Source organism: Pogona vitticeps, chromosome 1 (genome assembly GCF_051106095.1).
Source record: "Pogona vitticeps strain Pit_001003342236 chromosome 1, PviZW2.1, whole genome shotgun sequence".
In the NCBI taxonomy this organism is placed as follows: domain Eukaryota; kingdom Metazoa; phylum Chordata; class Lepidosauria; order Squamata; family Agamidae; genus Pogona; species Pogona vitticeps.
Window position 1 is genome coordinate 278,584,899 of NC_135783.1, and position 26,454 is coordinate 278,611,352.

The 26,454-nt window shown below is 39.5% G+C and overlaps 1 protein-coding gene and 1 long non-coding RNA gene across 11 annotated transcripts in view; one reads left to right on the forward strand and one right to left on the reverse strand.

Annotated features, from left to right (window-relative positions):
* NAV2 (neuron navigator 2) overlaps window positions 1-26,454 on the reverse strand; it is a 676,025-nt gene that overhangs the window by 258,582 nt on the left and 390,989 nt on the right. The window lies entirely within an intron of this gene.
* On the forward strand, window positions 10,318-12,575 carry LOC140703128 (uncharacterized). Its single transcript, XR_012082465.2, has 2 exons — window positions 10,318-10,440; window positions 12,468-12,575. It is a non-coding gene; the product is annotated as an uncharacterized LOC140703128 (long non-coding RNA).

Below are 26,454 nucleotides of genomic sequence, written 5' to 3' on the forward strand. Positions count from 1 at the left end.
CCTGTCCAGTCCCATTAGGCCAACCTCCCAATTCCTAACAGCAACCCCACAGAGTTCAAGGGTTTATGCGTTATGGATAAAGAGATTCTAGACCTTAGGAGGAAAGATTGTGGGTGCTGATTTGCATGTCAATAAGCCAAGGGTGCTTCCATCCCCTCCCCAACCCCAGCTCACAGCTAACTGAGAGCCTTGGGAAACAAACAGAAAGCACTGATCTCGCTTGTGCTTCGCCTTGATCTTTGCCAGAGTAGGGTTTCAATGGCAAAACAGTGGGAAACTTTGCATATATTCTCATCATCCTCTTTGGAATACGGCTGGGCTATTAACAGAATCAGATCCAAGCGGTAATTGCATTGCATAAGGAACCACCAGTGCAGTGCTCTGCTGTCTCAAAAAATAGCAGTTTATCAGTATGATTAAAGGTCACATCCCCTTAAAGGCGTTTATAAGCATAAAAGGATCTTTGTGTTTCCCTTGTCTAGAATTTCACCTAAAGATTTTCCCCCTTTTTGTGGCAAAAAAGCTTATCTTCCTACATGTAAACTGATAGCCAGTAATAACATACACAATTATTATGTTTCAAAGGAAGCATGGTTCACCCAGAGTGGAGAAGTCTAAGCAAGGAACGCCAGCTTTGAGCTAAAAAGGTGGTACAGAAACCATGACAGTGGAACTGTTTTTTAATGGGCCTCCTTCAATCTGTAGCAGATGATGCTCAGGTCAAAAATCATATGCACTTTTGACTAAATTAACATAGTGGGACCCATTTCCAAACAAACATGCATAGGATTGTACTGCACATTTCTGCTTTAATTTCTTCAGACAAGATGTTTCTTAATTACAGCATTAAAGGAAGAAGTAAGGACATGTTTTTCCAGGCAAGACACTTGTCAAAGCAAAGCAAAAGCAAAGCATGCTGCTTATATATCGCCCCATAGCACTTAAAGCACTCTCAGGGTGGTTTATAAGTTGATTATGCCAGCTACAAATCCCACCCCACCCCGCGCAGGTTGGGCACTCATTTTACCAACCCAGAAGGCTGAGTCAACCTTGATCCAGCTGCCAGGGATTAAACCCTGGGTCATGAGAACAGTTTTGGCTGCAGTACAGCAGTTTAGCCACTGTACCATGAGGCACCACCAGACTCTAATATTTGAGTATGTTGTAACACATAAGGTGGGTTGCCAATTTATATATACTTTACTGCATCACTATAATAAATCTGACTGAGCATATTCAGTCACCAGTTCTATTGTAAAATGTATAGTAATTTGTAAACAGACTACCATCTCTTCAGTGAGGACCTCATCAGCACCAGGGAACTTCTACAACGGGTAAACTCTAGTTGTCAAAACTCATAGCTCAAACATATAATGAGATGCTGTGGGAAAATTCTCCCTGCAGAGCCTTTAGAGTGTCACACGAGTATATCTAGTTACAGCCAACTTATATACAAGTAACATTTTCAGTTTACAAGTGTTCCAGTTTAAAGTACCACACTGAAGCTCACCAAAATGTGAAGTGCTGTGTTTGATTTTCTGTCTATGGGAGCAGGCAACATCCAGCTCAGTCCTTCTTTGTGTGTGGTGGTGGTTCCCAGATGTTCTTTGCAAGGTGGAATGGCAGCTTCAGCTGAGCTGCACTGAGACTTCAGTGGCACAAACTGCACGAGTCTATTCCAGTAAACAGACAGAGCTGGGACTTCTGCTGATCACTCTGTCATCACCAATGACTCAGCTCTAGCATGATGGTAAGCAAAACCAAAAAAAAGAAAAACTTGGGGGGGGGGGAGAATGACAATTTCAAGCATCTTCCCAGCAACAGGGCCGATGCTCATTCTGTGAACTGTCATATAAGGTAAAGTTTTCAAAGTCTGGTTGTGATACTAGAATGATCAATAAGTAGGATCAGGGTATCATACGTACCATTCACTGCATTGCCCTTAACATACTACATGGTCCTGCAATTTACTGTTAGAACCTGAAAGCTGTGTTTTAGAAAAGCCTTAAAACAATATGGTAAATCAAAAGGGCTGTTGCTGTTTATTGGTTGTTATCTTTTCTTGATATATGAATTTCAAACATCTGTTTTAATTAGAACGGGCAAAGGAGTCATAACTATAAAAACAAATAACTTTCCCCACAAGTTCAACAATATTCATTACCTAATTAGAAGAAGTGGAAGAAGAAGAAGATGAAGAAAAGAGGTGATACAGAAGAAAGAATCCATAAGAATTCTGCCAAGGGAGGTACAAAAATACTTAGATATAGTAAATCATCCCTGTGGAGGGTTGCAACTTGAACATCAGGTGCAACAAACTGTAGTAAGTTTTTCTTGCACTTCTGGCTTCTTCACTGTGCCTAATAAAGTGAAAGAAAGGTGTTTACAACATATCAAGTAAATGCCAACATGAAAGAGAAGAAGAGAGGGAATGGACTTAAACACAGGCCAATGTTGACTAAGAGAAATGGTTTAAGTCATTTGCCTACACAAGGCACAAATAACTGTAAAGCCATTCAAACTATGTTTCTGAGTACTGTTTGATCCATGGCCTGGAACTACTTTTTTTTTCCAAAGGAAGGGAATGGGCAAAGAACCAGTTTTCACCAGCTGAATTCCAAACTGCCTCTGTTGTTTATTGGCTAAGTTGTTAAGATGCCCTGCACTACCCACAAACATTCTTAACAGCTGTGATAAAACTGATGTTACAGACAGATGCATATAGAACAAAGAATCCTGGAGCATCTTTAAGACTAGTGAGTTTTATTTACTATGTAAAAGGTGTCACAAGACTCTTTGTGGCTTTTGCTACGATCAACTCACAAGACTATTTAGTTAAAAATATACACATGGCTTTCTTTTATTAAAAAAAGAGAAAGAAAATAGCCTTAGGAAACTGCTATTAGAAATGACAGAATGGTTGGATGAAGCCAATTATAATCATCTCCTCCCCAGCTGTTCCTCAAATTCAGATAGTTTCTTGTGGCTGGTTTTATGATTTCTTTCTTAATTCAGAAAAAAGGCTGCACACAAAGAAGTGGATATCGTATAAGGGTTTGATCAGACAACTGCAAAAGTAAGTACCTGATTACAACAGTAAGGGTCACTATAATGGGAGTAATCTGTTGCAGAGTTTCGTATTTTTGGTTAGAAATCTCCACCTGCACAGAAGAAGCACAGGGAATTACAGAGCAGAATTACGTAGCTTCAAGTCTTCCAGAGAAGGGCACCCCTTATTGTCTCATCACTTGGCACTTACAGTCTAAATAACTCATTCTGTGCCAGAGAAACACTCAAGTCCCAAAAGCAGTAGACCTGTAGTTGGATCAAAAAAGTTCAGCTTGGGCACAGAAGAGTGTCAGGCTGGAGCTAATTTGTGACTGTCAAGAAATAATCATACTGGATTTCTTCACAAATGATTCAAACTGCAGTCTGAATCATTTCATCTTCCCCGTATGATTAGAAATTAATTTGCCTGTTAATCTGGCAACACAGAATGCCACCAGACAACTTTGAAGGGAAGCAGGAGGACAATTTGTCTGCATCTGGAATCAACCATATACTTAACTGTGGACAGAAAGAGTAATGACAGACAGACAATTTACAGAGGCAAACTTCGAATAGGAAAAGGACAGGGAACGTATGGCCCTCCAGACATTGTTAGACTATGAATTCCATAATTTCTGATCATTAACTATGTTGGCTGTGAGTGATGAGAATTGCAGTTTAACATCTGGAGAGTGATAGGTTTCCCACCCTAGTGCAGGTCTCATATCAGAAAACCAGCTAGATTGTTAGGTGTTGGCAACGAGGCTGATTTGGAAGATCACTAAATCCATTCCATGAAGGGCTCTTGTAGTTTTAAAGGCTATATTGTTGGGGGGGGGTGGATTCCACAGATCCTTGCTTTTCAGTACAATTTTAAAGATGGGTAAAAGTTATATGGATCTTTTGATTCAAAAGGGTGCTGAAACACAAGGGGCGTAGAGGAGAGGAGATGATTTTCCTGAACTCTTCTGAACTAACTTGACAAGTCAGGTAAGTAAAAAGGAAATGCCATCCAGGCAGGTTCTTCCCCTCTGCTGGTCACACAAGAAAAAATGAGCATTGTTAATAGTTCTGTCAGATCATGCATGGTCTCCTTCCTCTGTCACAGTGACAGCTCTAGCCTCTGAATGGCACAAGGGTTAAAACCATCTGAAAAAAGACTGGTGAGGTACATGGCACCCCTAGTCCGGTCCTTCCAGGTCACCTTCTATCTTGTTCTTCAGTCTCAAACCTCTCGTTTCCTATACTGCTGTCAGCTTTCATTGCCAGGGCTTAGCACATTGTTAATTTCAATAAGTATTAAGCAGTATTAGTAGTATCTCTTTATCACCTTGGCAAAGCATGAAACCACTGTAGTTTTGGGATGCTCAAAATCCCATACAAAGGCTAGTGACAACCCTTGATTCATAGACATGCCTTCTGGGTAAGGTAGCACTCAGTACACCTTGGCAGATTTCAAAGAAGGAAAAACACCAATAAAGGAATACCTATAAAGCAGAAAAAAAATCACTGAATTATCTGAATGATATCTGCTAAACATGAAAGAACCATCAATGTAAGGAAGGAAGTAGTCTCCTCCATCCAAGTTGTCTTTATTGTACTGTAGGCCCATAAATGTTGACTTAGATGAAAGACCCACTGAGCTCAATGAGCCTTGCTTCAAGGTTAAGTGCGCACTGAAGTGTTAATGATATCAAAACTCTTAACATTATAAATCCAAATTTGTGGCGCATACAACTTGCTTAGGCATTGTTCCAGAATTTTACATCTTTGCCCCAATGAAATGTGATCTCAAAGTGTCTCAATAACAACAATAACAAAATCAGGTGCAAAACCTGCTGGCATTTACTCAGATGCTTAAAAATCTCTCTCACACACACTCTCTCTCACACACACACTTATTATTTAAAAAACTGGTTCAGTTCCTCCCATGCACTGAATGAAAATCCATCTTTGCTTGCAAGACCCATTCAAAAGTACCTCACATGTTTATGTTTGCAAAATGAGTTTTTTTATATACACCTGCAGAGCCCATTCTTGCTGCTTCCTGGTTTCCGGAGATTAAAAAGGCAGGCTGCCTGAATAACAGCCACCGCTCCTCTCAGCATGTCTGGCAGCAGCTCAATCTATGCTTGGGCAACCCCCGTGCTTAACATGCACCCTTGCCTGCCAACTCAAAAATTCAATTTTCTAAGCAGCACTCATGCATGCCAAATCAAGATAAACCTTCTTCCCAGTGCAGAATAGCTTTCCATATCCAGCGGTATTCCCCCATAAACTGATTATCTCTGTCCAAACTGTTCTTCAAAAGGAAAAAATAAATAAGAGGCAATTTTGAATGACAACCATATAGTTACATATTTCAATTAATACTCTGTAAGAACTATTGTCCTTCAAGTTGCAGAGGATTTCGCACTCTTATACCAATTTCCTAGGCGTGCCAGTTTAGGGTCTCTTGACACCTGGAACAAACCCTTGGTATTGAATTTGAAACTTCATAGGAAACATATTTCAAGGGAAATGTGCACAGGAGTGCAATTTCCATTGTTTAAAATAATCCTATATAGATGGATGAAGAATAACACTCTTTAAAATAGTACAGTTGCTGGCTCAGGTTTGAAAGTAGATTTCCAAAAGCTGCTAATATCCAGACTCCCTAAGTTTTTTAACCCAGAGTTTCAATCTTAGCATGGGCAGTAATTTGAAAAGACAGGCAGATGTGTGGGTTTCCTGATCTTATTTGTGCTGGAGGAAAATGAGAAACCCACATTGGCAAACAAGAGGCTGTGTGGTTTCTCCCAAGCTCTCCTAGGGAAAGTGATGGGGAGGTTAAAAAACAAATAGATCCACAAACCCAGTACCCCAAACACTTGTCCCAGAGGAACTATTAGCAAAGGCATGGCAAATTGTCCAAGGTGGGAGGAAAAAAAAAAGATAAAGAGCAATTTTAAGCCCAATCCCTGGCTTTCTCCTTTGAAAGAAGTTAAAACTCTAGACATAGCCAGGCGCTGCAGCATTAAGAATTAAAAGAAAGGCTGGACCACAAGGAAAGTGATCTCTTTCCACACTCCTGCACTTCGCTTCACAACTTCTGTATGGCTGTGCTGTCAGTTGGAGGCAAAAGGCTTATTTCCTGCAAGGAGGCAGAGAAAACAGTACAAAAATAGCAGTCTAATGAAATCTCAAAGGTTGCTTGGCGCCAGGTTGAAAAAGAGGACTCCCCTCCCACCTCCATTGCTCTCTGTGACCCTCCCCGGCCGGGGGTGGGGCGGGGGGCCCGCGCAAACAGGAAGCCTTACCAACTTCATCGTCAGGTTATTCTGTTCCCAGCGCCACAGCATCACACTCATCTTCCTTCCAGCCGGAGCACCTGCCAGGAGGACCTGGGGCAGGTTAGGAGTCTATCATCTCAGGCGCGCGTTTCCCCTCCAGTACCTTGTAATCCAAGGGTTTGGGAGCGCGTCTCCCTCGGCTGGGTTAGGACCAGCCTCTCTCATGGTGATGGTGCTCCGGCAAGGCAGATCAGTCCTTGTACACTGAGCATGGCCAGGCACAAGATCCACAAAACTCCACTCTTTTCTCTCTCTCTCTCTCTCTCTCTGTCTGTCTCCAAATCAAACAACTTCTTTTGAAAAGAGCTTGGAGGCTGCGGTGGCGGCGGCGGCGGCAGCTGGGACTGCTAAGAGTGAAAGCAGGACAAGGAAGGGCTCGTCTTTCCCCTCCCCGCACCCCCCCACCCGCACCCGCACCCACGAGCACTTCCCAGATTGGGCATTCCTGGTTCAATGGCTTGTTCGTGGTTTGTGGAGGGGGGGGAGGCTTAACCCCTTCGGGAGCAGACAGTTTGATCTATGAAACAGGAACCATTGGAGCAAAAACTTCAAGAGGAAGAAAACTGGGGATTTCGTAGGGAGCAGCGGCAGGTGGAGAGCGGGATGCTAGGTGAGTTTTTTCCCCCCTCTTCCTTGCGTCGCTGTCTAGAGGATTTCAAAACTGAGCCAGTCATTTTAGAAATTGCCAGGCTATGTTGAGGTGTGTGTGAGAGAGTCACAACTAATAACGGGAAGGAGATTGTTGTGGAGAGCGTGGGGGGGGGATGTATGAAATTTAGTGTTTTAAATCTTTTAAAAATCAAAACGGCAAGTGGGCATCCAGCCACTTCTGCTGTCATCCTTTTGTTTCTTTTACCTTTTGGCCAATCTATGCAGCCCTCAGATGATCTCCTGGGGAGAGAACATTTTCCTCCAGACCTGCCAAAATTACTTTACCCATGGCCTAATCCAGCTAGTCTAGCACTGTCAATCCTGGCTGGCAGCCGCTCTCCAGGACTTCAGGTAAGACTCTTTCCTAGCCCCTCCTGGCAGTTCTGAAGACTGGAGGCTTTACATTGTGATCTAGGGCTGATTTCTTGAAAGTTCAGGGGTTCAAAATCAGGAATTCAGAGGAGGCTTGGGGAAAACAAAGAAGGTCTCAGGCTGTATGCAGACCAGACCAGGCCCAACAGTGCTTTTAAATCTAACACACTGTCCTCAGTGCAAGGTGCCATGAATCATACCTCACTTCATCTGACACAGAGAGTGAATCTAATTTGATGCTTCTGAAATTATGAAAATGTCTATATAGCAGGTTCCTTTGACGGTACCAACCAAAGCTCACAGGATATCAAGCTCTCTCTCCAATTTCACAGCACAATTTCTTATATTTTCAAAAGGCCAGCTGGCCAACGAGTTAAGAAAAACCTTGAGCAACTTTGCAGATTAAATGTTTGCTGGTACTACAACTTTTGTGAGCAGTTAATGGTAAAAAAAAACTGCTCTGAAATGTCAGTATTTAAATACAGCACTTTACACTGAAGCTTTCAAATAACTTCCAGTACTTTCTTGGGGATAACAAACTCTTGCTTCTTGGCTTTCGTGGCAACAAACGCCCTTTCCCCTGCAAAACCCCTCCCGATGTCTTTGCCACCAGAGTAAGTGCATTGATGAAAGGAGGTTCAGAATCCAAAGGAGAGAGTTGCAGCTTGTTGTCAGGCTTGTAAATCAGATGCACGATTTTTCAGGAGGGTCAAAGGCAGCTACAATGAATAAAATTTAACAAATGAGCCTATGACAAATGAAGAGATAAACAAATAAGAAAGGGAGATAGAAAGAAGCCGGGCTGTGAGACCAAAGGGATTTCTAAGGGAATTATGTAAGTCCTCTTAACCAGTGCGCACGCAAACTGCCAGGGCCTTTAGAGCTTTCCCTTAACTGAATTTAATTTGTCCCTTTTGTGCTATTGCTGACCCAGTGGAAAGATGACACCACCTGCCAGTTAGGATGCTGTCACTTCTTTCAATATTGCACCTTAGCTTTTCAGTTGTGCCTCAGGGAGGTGCAGGCCACAACTTGGAGCTCAGAGAAGGAGATGGGTGGAAGCTTTAGGCCATGGTTGTATCCTCCATGCTCCTCTGTGGTTTTAGGCAGCCTCTTGCAAGTTGGAGCTGCTCTAGTTTCCAAGAGTTTCCAAGAGGAGAATTAGAATCATGTATTAAAGAAAAGCCAATTAAAGATTAAGAATCCACAGTTTTAAAATGTCAGGCCTCCACATGACCACTATTCAGTAATTCAGAAAGCATGTGGAGTACACATGTAATAAGGAAATATATTAGCCCTATCTACTCCAACATTGCTTTAATCATGGAAAAGTGACAGCCTGAAGAAGGGGAGGCTGTTCTGTGCATGTAAGCTCACTATGTGAGCGAGAACATGAAAAATTGGGGTTCTTTATCATGTGGACAGCCTCCAATCATAAAGCAGCTTCCCCCTCTTCAGACTGTCACTTTTCTGTGATGAACATAGGGGGCAGAGCTAGTTCTCTACACACTTTCAGGACATATATATTTAGCACAACCAAACGGTGGGGCAGTTGTTATTTCTTCGTATCTTTTACTATTTCATATAAGGTTCCTCTTCTTTCACCTCACACAACTTCTATATACAGATTCTTACTTCATCTTCCTTGCTTTCTGTAATATCTGACCCCCTCAATCCTGGCATTCTAATGTTTTCTTCTTTCCCAGCCCTTTGCTACAATGACCCTCCCTCATCCATAGTGACAGCATCTGTCCTCTACAACCTTGACCCCTCCTTTCCTTTGCAATGATTGTGCTGGGATCAGGCCCATGGTCACCTGCCTGCTGTTGCCTCCATCTGTCATAGCATAACAGCTGCATAGAGGAAACATGGAACCCTGGGACTTGCCTGTGTTTGAACTGTAAGGAATTTTCTCATACATTTCTGCAGGGTATAGAAACAAAAGCACAGTTCCAAATCTGAAATGTGTGAATTGTCTCTATTGTAAATTTGTGAATTAGCAATGCATTATGAGAACTAATGTGCTGTGATAATTAAAATGTAGGGTTAGGTCTTGGGAAATCCAGATTTAACTCCCCATTCGGCCATAAAACTCACTTGGGCTACTCACTCTCTATCAACCTGAGAAACCTCACAGTTGTTTTACATACCATATATGTGTGGGTAAGAGGTGAGTGGAGCTATGTATGCTACCTTGACTCACTGGAAGTAAGTTGGAACATAAATTTAACAAAAGAAACATTGCACGTTACTGATAGAAAAATCCATGAGTGACGCTCAAACCTCCCTGTTTTAATCACACATATTGGCATCCATGCTACTGAGGGCATGCCCCCGCTCCTCAGATAAGAAATGATCAAATATTCCACTGGCTTCTCTTCACAAATTCAAAAATTAAGTAAATCAAGTGATATATCTGCATGGATAAACTTATAATATCTTCATGGCAATAATCTAAGGAGGAAGAAACAACCATAGAACTGTATATAGAGCTGTTATTATTAGATGCTACTAGTAGTTTTAACTATAGGTAATGCAGTTAATGATCCAAAACAGAAATGTGAAGTGCACATTGTAATTTGGTTGACTGGGATCAGAGCCATGTAGCAAAACTCAGAACAAAAGCCAGACCTAAATATGAAGTTACTATTAATTCTTGGGTTCTACGGCATGACTTGGAACTGAGGATTTTAACTTTATCTGGCTACTATAAACTGGAAGTATTTGAAATGTGGATTTTTCACAGAATTTAGATCATAAGAATGAGGAGTAAATGACTAGTAAAGTTAATAAATGAAGACCAAGGAACCATAAAACACATACAGTTCAGAAAGCTGGAAAGAATACTTTGGTTATATAAAGAGAAATGAAAAGTGCTGATTATTACAGCTACTTCTTCAAGATAAGAAAAATAGGAAAAGAAAAGGAGGAAGGAGAGTCTTGGAGACAACTCTGGATGAAACCGCACAGGATTGTTGAGAGCTGCCACATTCCAAGTCCATATAGCCATGAAGGCATCCAGGTTCCACTAGAAGAGGTATGAGGAGGAGGAGGAGGAGAACAGTACAGAGTTATACTATGTGGTGCTACAATTATATGGGGCCAGATAAAAAAGCATGCAAAAATTCCTTGAGAGTGATCAAAAACCCAAGCCCTTTCATTAGCTGGAAAACATAGTGGGATGCAGCAAGGCAAGAAAAGATTGAATCCTGAGTCCTATTTTCCCCCATCACATTAAAAAGTAAACAAAATTATCTTCCATCCCTCAGGCAAAAAGGCTCTGTACTTTGGACATGCTAATTTAATTGAGATTTTTGAACTGCAGTGTGTTTTGCCCTCAGAAGGTATCCTTCCAGAGATCCTGATAGCACTGCCAGGTGTAATTGACACTTGTTTCTTTCAACATGTTTTTTTCCCACATGCAGCAATGTCTTTTGAGAGCCTTTTATCCTCCTGCAAAGCTTCCCTGTTAAGGAGCTTTTAGAGCCAAACTGGAAGAGATAAGGTTGGAATTGCAGCTAGCAATAAAGTCCTTATTTTGATCTTTTATTTCCTTTCACAAGCAACTTTTGGACAGTTTGTTCAGCCTTGCCTTGATTCCAGAGAGGACTGCTCACATCTAGATTAAATTTAAAAGGAGATGGTAATAAAGACAATCACATCCATGTGATTCCATTAAAAACAATGCACAGGAATATTTCAGAGATTTTTGGTTTTCAAATACTTATTTAGTAAGTAGATAGTGGTGGAGTTGGTCATGATGATAAGGACAGATTTTTACCAATACATAAAATGCATGTCAAACTAAAAAGCTTGTTAGCAACCCTAATGGGATGTTAATGGACACTTAAACGTTCCCATTAATGTGCAAAATAATGCTCTTGTTCCTCACTGATGGGTCTTCAATGACACAGAAAACAGGTATGACTCCTGCATTCAACACCCTAATGAATATAATTCTAGCTCCCAAGACACAAAGAATACTATTGGGAACGCAAGAGGAAGCAGATGTTGAGGAAATTATGAATAAATTCAGAGAGCACAAACATTGTCAATTCATGGTTGCTACAAGGAAAGCTCAGGAAAATCCATTAACTATTAAGTGCTAATCCATTGTGTTGCCATGAAAAATATGCATAACAACTGCTGACTTGTTGGCCTTTGCATCATTCTCTCATGCTGGATTCATGACAGTTACTTGGCTTTTTATTACAAACTTCGCTAACTTTCTTGCAGTTATTTACGGAGCATGTTAAGGGAATACTCAAATGTTCTGTGCTTTCTTTTTGATGCTCCACTACATTAACCATTGTTCTGGTAACTCCATTTAAAAAATAATCTAATCTGAGAAAAAGAAGAATTTTCTCAAAGCAAGTATGGTCTTATTGTAATTTTGCCCTTGTGCAAAAGAAATCTAGTTTAAACGGAAAGTGCAATGTGATTCCACTTCTCCCAAAACTGCTTAAGAAGATAATTTATATAAGAATTTATAAAATAAATTTCCATCAGGTACTGTTAACTGCATGCTGCTGCACCGCAGGCATATTCAGATATATTCCAGTAAGTCTGCTTGCTGCATTTAATTTCAAGAAGGAAGATAAAATTTGAAATATTGTATTGTTTTCCTGAGTAGATCTGTGTCACAAAGTGCAAGCCCTCTCCTGCCTGCAAGTTTAGGTTCTGCTAAGGTTCAGCGTAAGTTTAGTGCAATCTAAATGGTATTCCAATGGCACACAAATACACCATTGTTTAGAAGCAGTAGTCAAGTAATTAAGTAATTTCAGTAATTAAGATGTTTATATTCTTTGAATCCAGTAACTTTGTGTTCAACTCTGCTGCAGTAAATCAGAAGGGAAGATTGTGGGGAGGACATCTGTGACTTTAACTCATGGATCTGCAGTAAGGTGGGGATAAATTCATAAATTATTTATAAATTATTTTATGTATGTATAATAAATACTTATAATGTGGCTATGTCCATAAATAAATAAATGTAATTTTAATTCACTGCTTGTTTATAATATTGTAAATGAGTTTTTTAAAATTAACTCTTATCTGTTTCAGTCCATCTTATGAGTTGCCTTGGATCCATCACTAAGAGAAAGGAGGGCCATCACATATACATGATTGTTTTCAAACTAGAGTTCTTGAACAATCTCAAACTCTCACAGAAGAAAATGGGAGCAAGATTGTACATCTCCTTTGAAGGGCAATATTTTTCTATCTCTAACAATACTGAAAGCTTTTTCAGTATCTAGATACAAATGTAATTATAAAGTGTTGCCTTGTTGTCTTCAAGAACACATGTTGCCTTGTACTTGTTAAAACTATAACTAAACACACAACAATGCAACATACTGCTTCAACAAATTCTGTCTGAGAAAAACAATGGCTTAAGGGAAGACATGTCTTTTTTTTATTTCTTTGGTAGAAGAGGTTAAGTGCTACATCCTAATCCTTTTGGAGGTGTGTGGCTTGCATGATCTCTCTTTTATCTCAGGAATAGTGCTTCCTGGATCAATGGGCCTGGAGTCCCTGTCAAGAGAACATATCCCATAGTATACAGAAACATCTTAAAGAACAAAATTAATGAACCTGCTTTGCACGCAACCACAGAAGGATGGGTTCTTAAGCACTCAAGCAGAAATAAAGGTAAAACACATGCCTTTATCTAACTATTATCACTGTGTGAGAGTGAAGTGATGATATTGCATGGCAAAGCAAATCAACATTCTACAAGGTAAGTCTAAAAATGTAGGCAGCCCAAACAAAAACATCTTAGCACTTTGAACTCCCTTTGGATCAGCACCAAATTTGGCACAGTAGAAGTAGACATTCTGATGTTGCTCTGGGTCAAATGTGGTATCATTTGATCAAATAGTTTTGAAATTAGGAAATTTTAAGTATAGAAGTAAAGTGAACAGACACAGACACACAGAGTTAAGACACAAGTCACCATTTTCTATTGCACATTAGAAACTGCTGAAATATATTTCAAAAAAACCCTAACATTTTTATCTTAAAAGGATATTAATTACACAGCAAGGAATATTAAAATTTAAGCAACTCCTTTTTACTACAAAATCAGCCATTTGTACATATCTATGGAGCATGCTCCATAGATGTTTGCTGGAAAGAACCATTTGCTTGCCCTTTCTGGAAGAGGACCTCAGGGACTGAATGAGAGCAAGGGACACCTGGGCTTTCGTGATTTTTTTGCTCTTAAAGAGCCAGACACTGTTTAACATTCTCCAAAGTCGTCTTTCTTTTCACTCTTGAAGGAGCAGAAAGTTAGCCAGAGCTGCTCTTGCCTTACCCAGCAGAAAGGCTGGCTTTTCCCCCTGTCTCTTCTAGCGGGCTTTTTCAGTTAAAATTCCCTTTATTTATTTATTTTTTTAAATTTCCCCCTTTTCACTTCTTTTCTTCTCATTCTCTCCCTTTCTCTGATTATCACATTGAGAATCATATACATCTGGGCTATGTGATTACCAATGGCATTTTAACATGTTAGAAGTAATGATTTCATATTTCTGAGTGGGTTTTCTCAAATATGAGTGCATAGCAAAGTACTGTGAATGGTCAGTCCCAGCAAAGCTTTCTAGCCTAAGCTATGAAATTAAATGAACTCTGGCAATGGAGAGCTATGCATGTCCTCCAAAGACTATTTTCCTAGCCTGCCCCTTAATACCAGAATTTAGGAACAATCTCCTTGTGTTTGAAACATTGACAGCATCTAGCTTCAAAAACGAGAGCAGCAGCAAAGATCAAGTTCAGCTGGTACCAGGCTCCATCAAAAAGAAGGGAAGTTTCTTAAGAAATGTGGGAAGAAAGAGAGGAGACCTCCATTCTTTGAATCTGGAAAATCCAGGTTTTGAAATGTGAAGTCAAATCCACCCTTTTCGATACAAACCAACAGTTCAAGGATCAATTTATGCATGCATAAATAAGTCCCTATCAATTGGTGTCCCACAAGCAGAGGTTTCATCACAGCTGTTTATGATCATTCATATTTTCCAAGCAACAGAGACTTGGAGAACTTGACAAAAAAAACCCCAGCCATAATTGTTTTGTATTTGGTTGAGAAGTGATTGACTGATAAAAAAAGGGAGTCAGCTCCTTGGATTTTCCCTTGCTTGATGTTTCTTTATAAATGATGAACACAAAAGGATCATCTTAACTGCTACCCTTGCTGTTCTCAACATTCAGGCAAATCATGGAGAAATGCATGCCTTTTTAAATTAACATAACTTATATAATTGCTCTAAAATCCCCCTTTAATGAGTCAACAGGAATCCACATTTGTTTTCATCTTGCATTGGTAATGCATCAGCTTGTGTTGCTTTGATGAATGTAAAGGTCTATTGATTTATCTGTGGCTGTTTATTACAGCATTATCTTTGGATGGGTCCATTGTTTCTTGACCATTATTATTATGCAGCAGTGACTCATCAGGTTTATTGTCAGATTATGACTGCATGATCCTTGGGATGGCATCAGCATTCCCTGAACTGGGCAGTTTCACTTGCTTCATTTCAAAGATCTTCTCACATGACCTCCAATGCTCAGAAATATTACTCAGAGTCCCAGATAAACTGCAGTTTACTCACATAGCTTTCTGTATTTTGTGACCACTATGAAAAGATACAGTCATGTGGAAAATAAAGTACAACCTCTTTGAATTTTATGGTTTTATGTATCAGGACATAATAAAAATCATTATTTTTATATTCAAAGACCTTAGTAGGTCTCAAAATTAGGCAAATACAGCCTCCAATGAACAACACCACATTAAATATTAGATCAGAGAATGATTTGTTTTACAAAAATAAAGCCAAAATGGAGAAGCCATGTTTGAAAAACAAAGCACACCCTTCCATAGGAATTAAGAGACTATGTAGCAGCCAGGTGCTGCTAACCAAATGCCTTTGAGTAACTGATCACCAGCGAGTGTGATCACCTCTATAGAAGCCAAAGTTTTAGCAATTTTGCTGTTCTGTAGCATTCAGGTGTGTGTTAAGACATTGTCAAAGAGGAAATACATCAGCAATGACAATAGAGAAACAATTGTTGCTGCTAATCAAACTGGGAAGTGTTATAAGACTATTTCCAAACAATTTAAAGTCCATCATTCTACAGTGAGGAAGATTATTCACAAATGGAAAACATTCAAGACAGCTGACAATCTTCCCAGGAGTGCAAAACCAAACAAATTCATTACAGACAATTCAGTTTCAGAGAAACTGCCAAAAAACCCCCAAGAGTTACATCTCAGACTCTACAGGCCTCAGTCAGTATGTTAAATGTTAAAGTTCATGACAGTATAATTAGAAAAGGACTGAACAAGTATGGTTTGTTTGGAAGGGTTGCCATGAGAAAGCCTTTTCTCTCTCTCAAAAAAAAACAAAACCATAGGAACACAGTTTAGGTTTGCAAGGTTGCATCTGGACAAACCACAGGACATCTGGAACAATATCCTTTGGATCGATGAGAATAAAGTGGAGATGTCTGGCCATAATGCACAGTGCCACATCTGGTGAAAACCAAACACAGCACATCAGCACAAGCACCTTGCACCAGCTGTCAAGCATGGTGGTGGAGGGGTTGATGATTTTGCAGCCATAGGACCTGAGTACCTTGCAGTCATTGAGTCTGTATACCAAAGTATTCTAACATATGTGAGGCCATCTGTCCAACAGCTAAAGTTTGAAAAAAAATGAGTCATGCAACAGGACAAGAGAATGGCTGAAAAAGCAAAGAGTCAAAGTGTTGCAATGACCCAAGTCAAAATCCAGACTTCAACCCAACTGAAATGCTGTGGGAGCTTACAAGAGCTGTGCATAAACAATGCCCACAAACCTCAATGAAGTGAAGGAACATTATAAAGAAGAATAGGCAAAAATTCCTCCAGAACAATGCAAGAGACTAATAAAGTCATACAGAAAATTATTACTTCAAGTCACTGCTGCTAAAAGTGGTTCTACAAACTATTGAATCATAAGGCGTACACATGGCTTCTCCATTTTGGCTTTATTTTTGTAAAATAAATCATGACACTGTGTAATAGACCTGCTAAAGATCAGATGATTTTTATTATGTTCTGATATGTAAAACCACGGAATTCAAAGAAGCCGTACTTTCTTTTTCACATGACCGTATCTTTTGCCTTCCCAAATCATAATTGGAATGAGCCTTCCAAGACTTCGACAGCATGACAACACATGAACAGAGTTCTGATTTGAGTTGATATAATGCATTCACATACTAGGGAAAAAAGGCCAAGGTCAAAATATTTCTCACTTTGACAGTTATTGGATCATCTGTTCCTTGTACCTGTTGAGGACCAGAGAGTTGAACTGTTGAAGAAGAGGAAGATGTCTTGTAGTCAAAAAGTTCAGCTGACAATTCATGGCTGTTCCTCGCTTCTATCATTCTTTTCTTAAAGCAGTCTTATGAAGAAGGTTGAGTTATGAATGGGTTATATGAACTGTTATGAAGTGGAATCATACCTGCTGGCCATAAGGCCACCTGGCAATGCATACATACAGTATATCACAGAAGTGAGTACACCCCCTCACATTTCATAAATATTTTAGTATATTTAGTATATTTTAGTATTGTCACTTAGGGATGTACAGTACTCACTTCTGTTGCCAGTGATTTAGACATTAATGGCTGTATGTTGCGTTATTTTGAAAGGACAGCACATTTACACTGTTATACAAGCTGTATACTCACTGCTTTACATTGTAGCCAATTGTCATTTCTTCAGTGGTGTCACATGAAAAGATATACTAAAATATTTATGAAATGTGAGGGGGTGTACTACTTCTGTGATATATTGTATCAATACTCAGTCAGTAAGTCAGAGTTTTACAACTGAAATACTCTTGCAGATACGGTCAATTTCTGAATGCTTGTTTTCCATTCAAGGCAGAGGTGGGATTCAGCAGGTTCTCACCTATTCTATAGAACCGCTTCCTAAATGTACTATTGGTTCTTAGAACCGTTTGTTGGCCTGAGATGAATGAAGGAGGAGGGGCCAGGTGACCAGCGATGAGCGAGGGGGAGGGGGCACAATTAACTGCCTCCCTTCCCACTCCACACTGAGCCATATGAGGTGGGATATGGGTGAGAGAGATAAAGCCCAGGAAAGAGCAGAGGTATCACTGGCGGAAAGAGGGGGGAGGATGAGTCCTTGATGTCACTGGAGGAAAGCCCATGGCCTCAAGGCGGGGGGGGGTGATTGACAAGGCATGAGGGCAGGACACAGAGAGAAAAAGTTTTGGGGTGAGACCGCTTCAGTCAAACAAACAACCGTCCTCGTTTTACTATGATTTTTTTCAAGTTAAAGGTACCACATAAGACTGTTGCTCTGCCTAGAAACAGTTTTTTTTAAATCCCAGAGAATATCCAATGCATGAACCAGTGTCAGTCTCACTGATCCACGCAAGCAAGGTATGCAATAGAAAAGTCATTCACACCACAAAGAGATGAAACCTCCAAGCCTCATTTAGAATAACAAAGAACTCTTCATCCTGCCCCAAAACTGACAATTTCGGGAGACAAATGGCACACAGAGATGGCCCACTCTGTTAGAAGGAGGAAGACAGCTATCAGTATTTTAACACTAGTAAGACTTACTATTCTTGAAGGCCATATATCCAGGGCCAAGAAAGGAAAACACATAAACATATCAATAGATAAGGGGAATTGAAACTCTTCTCTCCAGACATTCAGACGCATCTTGACCACAGGTCAACATGGGGGGGGACCGGAGGGACTCCGAGGGGGAGGGACCATCATGAGAAGGCAGCATTCTCCAGAAAAGACATACATGAGAGCATACTAATCAAGCATTTGTTGATATTGGCTGTTGTGGGTTTTTCAGGCTCTTTGGCAGTGTTCTGGACCGATTGAGGTGGTGGAGTTGAGGTGGAGTGGCAACAGATTGAAAAGAGACCATACCTTCCAAGCCAGAAGGAAGCGGGGGGGGGGAGAAGAACTCCTCAACGGGTGTGCAAAGGCAGCCACCAGGTAACAACAAGCAGGGCTATCAGTCATTTCAGGAGCAGGAAAGGGGATGGAAGCAATTTTTACTGGTGAGCTATAGGGTGAAATAGGAGGTAAAGGGAAGGAGAGATGTGTCAGTTCTCTGTCAAACCTGGTCATAAGCACCCACTATGAGGTGTGTGTTTGTTTGTGTGTGTGTGTTTGGCACATGCCCATGGTGAGGTTAACAGCAGCGGCATGCCCAAACAGATACACTTATCCAGATATGTTAATCATGTGAGAAGTAGTTGTGATGATAGGCAGTAGGGAGACCACTGTAGAAGAAACTCTCATCGGATCCCACTGTCCTGGGCGTTTATTTATTTATTTATTTATTTATTTATTTATTTATTTATTTATTTATTTATTTATTTATTTATTTATTTATTTATTTATTTATTTGCCATTCAGGCATAGAACCTGTTGTTAATTTATTTGAATCCCACCACTGATTCAAGGCATGGGGAATGTGATTGTTTCCTTCCTCAGAATGGGAATGCAAAATCTGATCATAATACAACTCATGACATGGCAAGAATAATTGCCTTATGTAAATGGATGGAATGGCTGCACAGTGCTTTTTCACTGGTAGGGCTAAGAACTGTATGTCTGGAAGCACTAAGATCAGCATTGTAAGCTTTTACTTAGTATTAGTTTGCTGAATACAAAACTTTCAGAGCCACCTTGATTTATTCTCTTCTTCAACCATCTGGAATAAAATCAATGGACAGAATCCTTTTCATCCCCTTTGTCTGTGCAACCACCCGTTGTGCAATGACCCACTGCACAAGCGTAAACAACATTTGTTTCAGCAGTGTAGTGCAGCAGCAAGGCAGAGAACACAAAAAGCTCCTAAGCAGAGCATAATATTATGTCCAATATTAATGGGATACTGGACCCTAGTTTTGGGTTGATTTCTCAGGGATGCAAAATGCACTGTACTGTTTTGATCCTCATTCTTATTTAAAATAGATGGCTATTTAAAACAGTTCCTAAGTTACATTCTCATTAGCCTTAATTAAAGAAATCAAAGTTGAAGTTATTATGAAAGCAAAATGACTCTTTTCCAGCTTGCAACTGTTTGCTCAGTTACCTGTTGACCACTACCTCTGCATTTGCTTTTTCTTTGATCGTGTCCTTACATAGCAAAGCAATTAAATTCTGTCCTGACTGAAGACATTCTGGGTTGTGAAGTTAAATAGTTTCATACTGTACATGCCACCCATGATTGCCTCACCCCTGTGAAGAAACGAAAACATGAGAACAAAACTTCAAGCAGGTATTTAGAGCAAAATGGGCAAGCAATGTTTTTAATGGAAGAGACTTGGGTTGAGCAGGATTTGTTCTGGGTGGGGTGAGGACGCAATATAACATACAATATTATGTTGGCATAATCTGTGCCTGATTACAACACACTCCGTCCGTTTGTGTATATTAAAATAAAATAAAATTAAGAATATGGGACAGTCACTCTTTCACCTTGCTCATACCCCTGCAAAAGCCAGGAAAAGACATTTCAGGATCATGCCACAAGTAGATAAGGAGAGGTCTGGGGTTTGGGATCTTTTCACTTCAAAGTCACCTTCTTTCCTCACTGTGGGATGCACTGAGTGTGTATAGACCTGGAGTTGGTATAAAACTTTTTCCCTTCCATTAACCCAAAGGGGTTATAGCTAAGTGCTGGCAAAACTGATAAGCAAAAGCAAAGTGTGCTGCTTATGTATCACTCCATGGTGCTTACCATGTAATTATGCAGGCTACACATTATCCTAGCTAATAAATCTAGATGACTGGGAATGCTGGACCACTCTCTTACAAACCATCCCCCAGCAAGCTGAGTACTCAGTTTACTTGACCTCAGAAAGATGGAAGGCTGGCTTAACCTTGAGCCAGCTACCTGAGCTGAATGGGATCAAACTCAGGTCATGAGCAGAGTCTTGGCTGCAGTTGTACAATTTTATTACTGCCCCATGAGACCTCCTCCTTTCTAAGCAGAAAGGAAGAAAGCTACACCTTCAGCTTCTGTTCTGCTAACACAACCTGAGGGAGGCTTTAGATTTTGTGATTCTTTTGCAGCAGATTTTTCCCTCTCCAAAGCCATTAAGACTGGTTTGTAAGAAGTGGTCCAGCACTCCCAGTCATCTAGATTTATTAGCTAGGATATAGTGCAAAACTCATTGTGTACCAAAAGAGAAGGAGATGCAGCTACTTAGAAGAGGTCTGCTGCCAGGAGTCATCCAATGATAGTAGTGTAGATCTTTCTATTATCACTACTATTACTACTGTCTCAGCAGGAGCAAGGTTGGAAAACAAGGCAGTAATTTTGAATGCACCATATTAACAGCACAACTCACTAAAATGGCATCAGAAGAAAAATAACTACTGTAACTTCTAATTCTAAGAGTAGAATTAGTTGGTCATTTGAAATCTTTCGATGCTTCTTTTAAAATATTGTTGCCAGTATTTTGGTACAACTACATGGCAATATTTGGGCCAGTATCTTATTGAGTTTCTGTCAAGCAGTTACTGCCACTGTAATAATGCAGGATCACACTACTTGCACAAACATTGCCCTTGCACTAGTGCAGTGTGATTTTTCTTTGTGGAAATCACCATATGGTTTCATTACTGGTTCAGGCTGTTACTTCATCCTCTGTTGTAGATGTTGAAGCAATGACAAGGCAGAGAAGAGGTAAGGGTATCTGCTCCACAGATAGTGTCTGCTGACATTAATATGTTTCCTTTTAAATAAATGAAAATAACTGTGTACTTCAGTTACTCTAAGAACAGGAAGCCAACTACAGTATTAAAGCCCTGTATCCCATTGACCTTATCTTGAGTGAAAAATCCAGCCAATATAGAAACAGGATTTTGCCTTCAGTCAGGTCAAGGAACCACAATATTTATAAGCTTGAACAAAATAAATATAAAGACATAAGCATCTAGATGGTCCTAGAATATAAAATAAAAGAAACGCAAAAGATCAGAAGATCTTCAAGTAGAAGTAATAGCCATGGAGATATCTCCCTGCAAAGGGAAGACTGCAGAATGGTGCCTTCTTCGTAATAAAACCAGGAAATTCAACAAAGATAGAAAATTGAGCTAAATGGCTTCCCTAAGATCTGCCTTGAAGCAGTTCTTTTGGTTTCAAGAAAGATAATCTGTTTCTGGAAAGATAAAATCAGCTCTTCCACCCAAGCAGCAAACAAAGAAAGAATCACCTTATCTTCCTAGTAATTTTGATAAAATTTAGCTGCCTTGGGTTATTTTAAGGAGAAAGGTGGGGGAAAATATTTTGAATAAATAAATACATAACTCACAGATTGGCCACTATATTATTCTGTTTAGGATTAGTACTGGGAAATCAATACAATGTTTTCAGCTTAATCTACATTACCACTTCTAAAACTACAGTACAATTCCAAGCACCCTTGCTAGGAAATAAGCCCAACTGAACACAGAAGGATTCTTTTCTGTTGTTTATTTATTTATTTAATTTATATCCTGCCTATCTGGTCTTACGACCATTCTAGGTGGCTTCCAAATACATATATAAAACAACATATAAATATAACACAAAAATTATTACATTAACTAACAAATTAGTTGTTTCACTGTACATGTCTATATAAAATTACTGATGATAAATAAAATATTCCTTTTCCCGTTTTTCTTTTCACTGACTGTGTTCAGATATAATATTAATGATTGTTCACTGAATGAGATTCAGACTCATATACTCCTGGCTTTCCTCTCCTCATTTGGGGTGGCTATAATTAAAAGCTTTTGCTTTTATTTAAAAAAAAACAGTTCAGATATGATGAGCTGTTTCTCATTACATCTGAGCCCTCAACCCTGGTTAATCACAACTACGATTTCTTAAAACACTCAAAGTTCATAAACCACGATTCACAGCTTAGAGAAACCACAGTTTATCGTTGTTCAGAAGGCCAAGACAAAGAGGCAGTCCCAAAACAAGGAAAATCAGGGAGCTGGACAGGGAACGAATTGTATTTGTCTTCAGTGTGGATGGGATTGTCAGTGTGGATCGAATTGGCCTTCTCAGCCACACTGGACGCTGTTCCAAGATCTCTATTCAGAGCACGTTACCATAATCTCTCAAGACTGAAGGATGCCTAGAGACTGGTTACAGCATTTTACTCAGAGTGCTTAACTTGTCAAACTGGGAAGAAGTAGCAAGTGGGTTACCACAGGATTTAGTTCTGTTTCTAATCATTGTTAATGATCTGGATGAGGGAGTGCAGGGAACGCTTATCAAACATGTGCATGGGACAACATTGGGTGGAATAGCTAATATCCTGGAGAAAGGACCAAAACTGAAAAAAGAACTACTGAGCCCAATACTTGCTCACATAATTGTAAACAGTATTTTATTGTTACCTTTGAATGCTGCTATTCTCTGGATGAGAATCAGGTCTAGGAATTTCTGTACAGTGTCAGTGGTAAAGGGCAACAAAACCAACCTCTCCTAAAGAAACACATTGCAATAGATGCAAGGGTTGCCTAGCAGATTGACTGAAATACTGAGCTGTGAATTAGTCATGTCCCTAGTAAAGAAGGTCAGATCTTGTTTTCAACATCCTAGATCTTTATTGTGGTTTGCATCACCATTTTTAACATTTACAAAAAAGTGAACTAGAACACAATGAAAATAGAACTCCCAGAATCATAACTTTGTAGGTCTGATCTACAGCTAGAGTCATGCCTATAAACATTTACAAAGGTAAAATCTGGCATTTTGAGACTAGTTGACTTATGAAATGCTTTGACAGTCTGGCAAAGCAACAAAGTGAAAAGGCCACTGTAGTTTCTTGCTAAAGCAAACCTGCAAATGTTAGTGCCCTGAGCTTAAAAACAAACATGTACCTGATTGACGCACTAGAGAAACACACTGATTTTTTTTTTCTTCCAAAGCTTTCCAGCTGGAAAGGATTAATTTGCCCCATTATCAGTGTCTTCTTTCCATTACAAAGAAAGCACAAACTTCTAATTTAAATTGCAATGAGGAAAAGCTAAGGCCCCATACCCTGCTAATCCTGAATGTATAAAATGAAATTGTAGGTGTTTGAGATAAATGAATTTGCTTGGCAGAATACAAATCAATTACATGAAATTAGTTTTGTTGAATCCATCACACACTCTCAATCACACACCATGGGAGGAATTGTATATTCACTTCCAGAGTTGCATTGGGAGAAGAATGGACCGCCCTAGAAAATCTTTTGTTTGCAGAAATGCATACAGTAATTACAACATTCTTTCCCTGAAAGTATCAAGAGGGAAAAGAACATTAAAACTAAAATAGAGCTTCAAATATAACCATGACACTATAATGTAAAATTAATTGATAATAAGTCTTTCATCATTTGTCTATATCTATATAATAAGAAATCTGGTTTTGAGATGCCTATACCTTAGCTGAATATTTTTTAAATCTCATGCTTCTATGATATATTTTTTCCACTTATGGAATTACAACATGCCAGATGAAAGCGTATTTCCTAAGGGGAATTTTAGTGTGCAGTTGAACACAAAATATGCAACATAAAATAGTTTGTGTAGTGGAAACTGATTGTGATCAACTCAGAAGACATGGCATGCACAAATAATGAGGTATCAGGTTTTATTTATCAGTTTCCAAATACAAATTTTCCCATCTGAACACTTTTAGGTTCTACTACATGTTTTAAAAAACTTTTTATGACCATTCTGAAATTTGTTGGGGTTTTTTGTAACTAAGAATTCAGGCCCACCCTAAGGATGGGCCTGAATTCTTGGACCTGAAGCCCTCGAGTGCGTCTCATTTGCTACTTAAAGCATTTCCAGAAAGGACTTTTGGTACATTATCCCCCTCTGGGGCTTTTTACAAAAAACAAACACCCTTTCTTTCTTTCTTTCTTTCTTTCTTTCTTTCTTTCTTTCTTTCTTTCTTTCTTTCTTTCTTTCTTTCTTTCTTTCTTTCTTTCTTTCTTTCTTTCTTTCTTTCTTTCTTTCTTTCTATTAGAGAAAGGAGATAGACAATTCTCTGAAGTGTATATAAATTTATCCTTATCTTGGTGTCATTCTTGGGAACTCAGAGGACTGTCTATCAGAGATGCTGGCAAGTCTTTGGGTGCAAGTCCCAAGACCCAAGTCCAAGACCCTTTAAAAACAAGTCGTTTTCCCCAGAAGAAAAGGAGGGGGTTTTTCCAAGTTACGTGTCAAGTCCGAATCATTAGGGAAAAAATCCCAAGTCGCGTCCCAAGTTGGGTCACTGGTGCGGCTTAAGGCTAACTTGACAGGGAGTCCCATGACTCAAGTCCCCATCCCTGGTGTATAATCAGGTCCATGTTTAGAACTCTCTCCTACAGGAGGCCAGGCAGGCCCCATCTTTGTTGTCCTTCTGCAAGCAGGCAAGCTTTTTCTCAGTGATTGGCTGCCTGAGCAGGTTTTTTTAATGGATTGTTGTGCCTTTCTGCTTTGAATGTGTTTTTGATGTTTCTTTTGTTTACCGTGTTTTAGTGTGGCATTTGTTTGACCCCTTTTAGCATTTGTATACTTACTGTTTTTAGCTTTAAATATTGTCTTTTGATTAATGTAAGCTGCCTTTCATTGTTTTTAAATAAATGAATGTTCTTTCCTGAGAAATATAAAAACCCATCCCTAGATGTCTTACTTGTCTCATTTGATATGGTTATGGTGGTGACACGCAATGGGTGGCCTAATACGTATAAACTGAGGGGAAATAAAGGACATAGTGTATGCTCTAATTACCTGGACACCATTGCTTATTAATTCTAAGAGATCAGCACCGAAGTCTGGTCCATCATTTGGCAGCTAGGTTTCCAGTTACATCAGTGGGATTTAAGCACCCAATGGTGTGCAGCACTCCAAGCCACATCTTTCAAAATTTATATATTAAGCATTAGCAAAGGATATATAGAGAATTAGTACTAGAATTGCAAAGATAAATAACTGGAGCCTGTAATCAGCAACAGGCTACTTTTCCAGTCCAGATAGAGATTATATTTAGTGCTTCATTTCCATTGCTCCCTTTCGTTCTGTATTCTGTAAACTATCCTCTTCTTTAGCCTTCTTCCTGGTATATAATGGGTTAGTCACTGTATTGTGATTTATTAAATCTGGTTGTTGTGATTTGCATTTTAATAGTATATGTTTGCTGCTTAGCAGGCCTATGGCCCCCCCAAGCAGCATATAAATAAATTTTAACTAACCAATTAACTAACTAATTCAAAGCAGAGGTGCAGCTTAAATGGAAATCAGAAACCACTGGGATTTGAATGCTTATAATAATCCTGTATGTTTAAAAACTGCTCATGTAATCACGCCAACCAAAAGGCTAACATTCTCATATAAAGCGCAAGAAGAAGAGATGGAAATTTAGGTACTGATCAGCTGCTCCAGAGTGCATGTAGACATCTGCACTTCAAATTTAAACCAGTTTTAATCTTGGCTAGCTGTCATGGTTTCCAGCAAAGACTCTTGAGAACTATATCTTCATGAAACTGTTGATGAGCCCTGCTTACAATTCCCAAATCCCTGAAGAGATGGTCAATTCTCAGGGTCCCTGTCTAGTTAAACTAGATTTGAAGATGTTTAAACATGCACATTTAATCTGAATGGCAATGAGTGTTCTAGCCAGTTTGTGTGCATGTCATAAACACAACAGCAGGGTGCCTTACTAATGGTGGGCATATGGCAAAGTTCACTGGAGACATTCATGAACAAAATTCTCTCTTCTCTCTCCCCACTACAGCTTGCCAGTCATTTATCACTTTGCTATATGCAGCTACTGTGGAAAGAGTTGTACACTTCAGTTCTACACTGAAATAAATAGGAGCAAAGGAAAAACGTTTATTGTGTACTTTTGTTAAAGCACTTCATCAAGAAAAGCTAGCTTTTACCAACTGTGTGTAAGACAAAAATGCTAAGGATTCTACACAAACTATATTTCTCTCTGCTTGCAACTGCGATGAATATA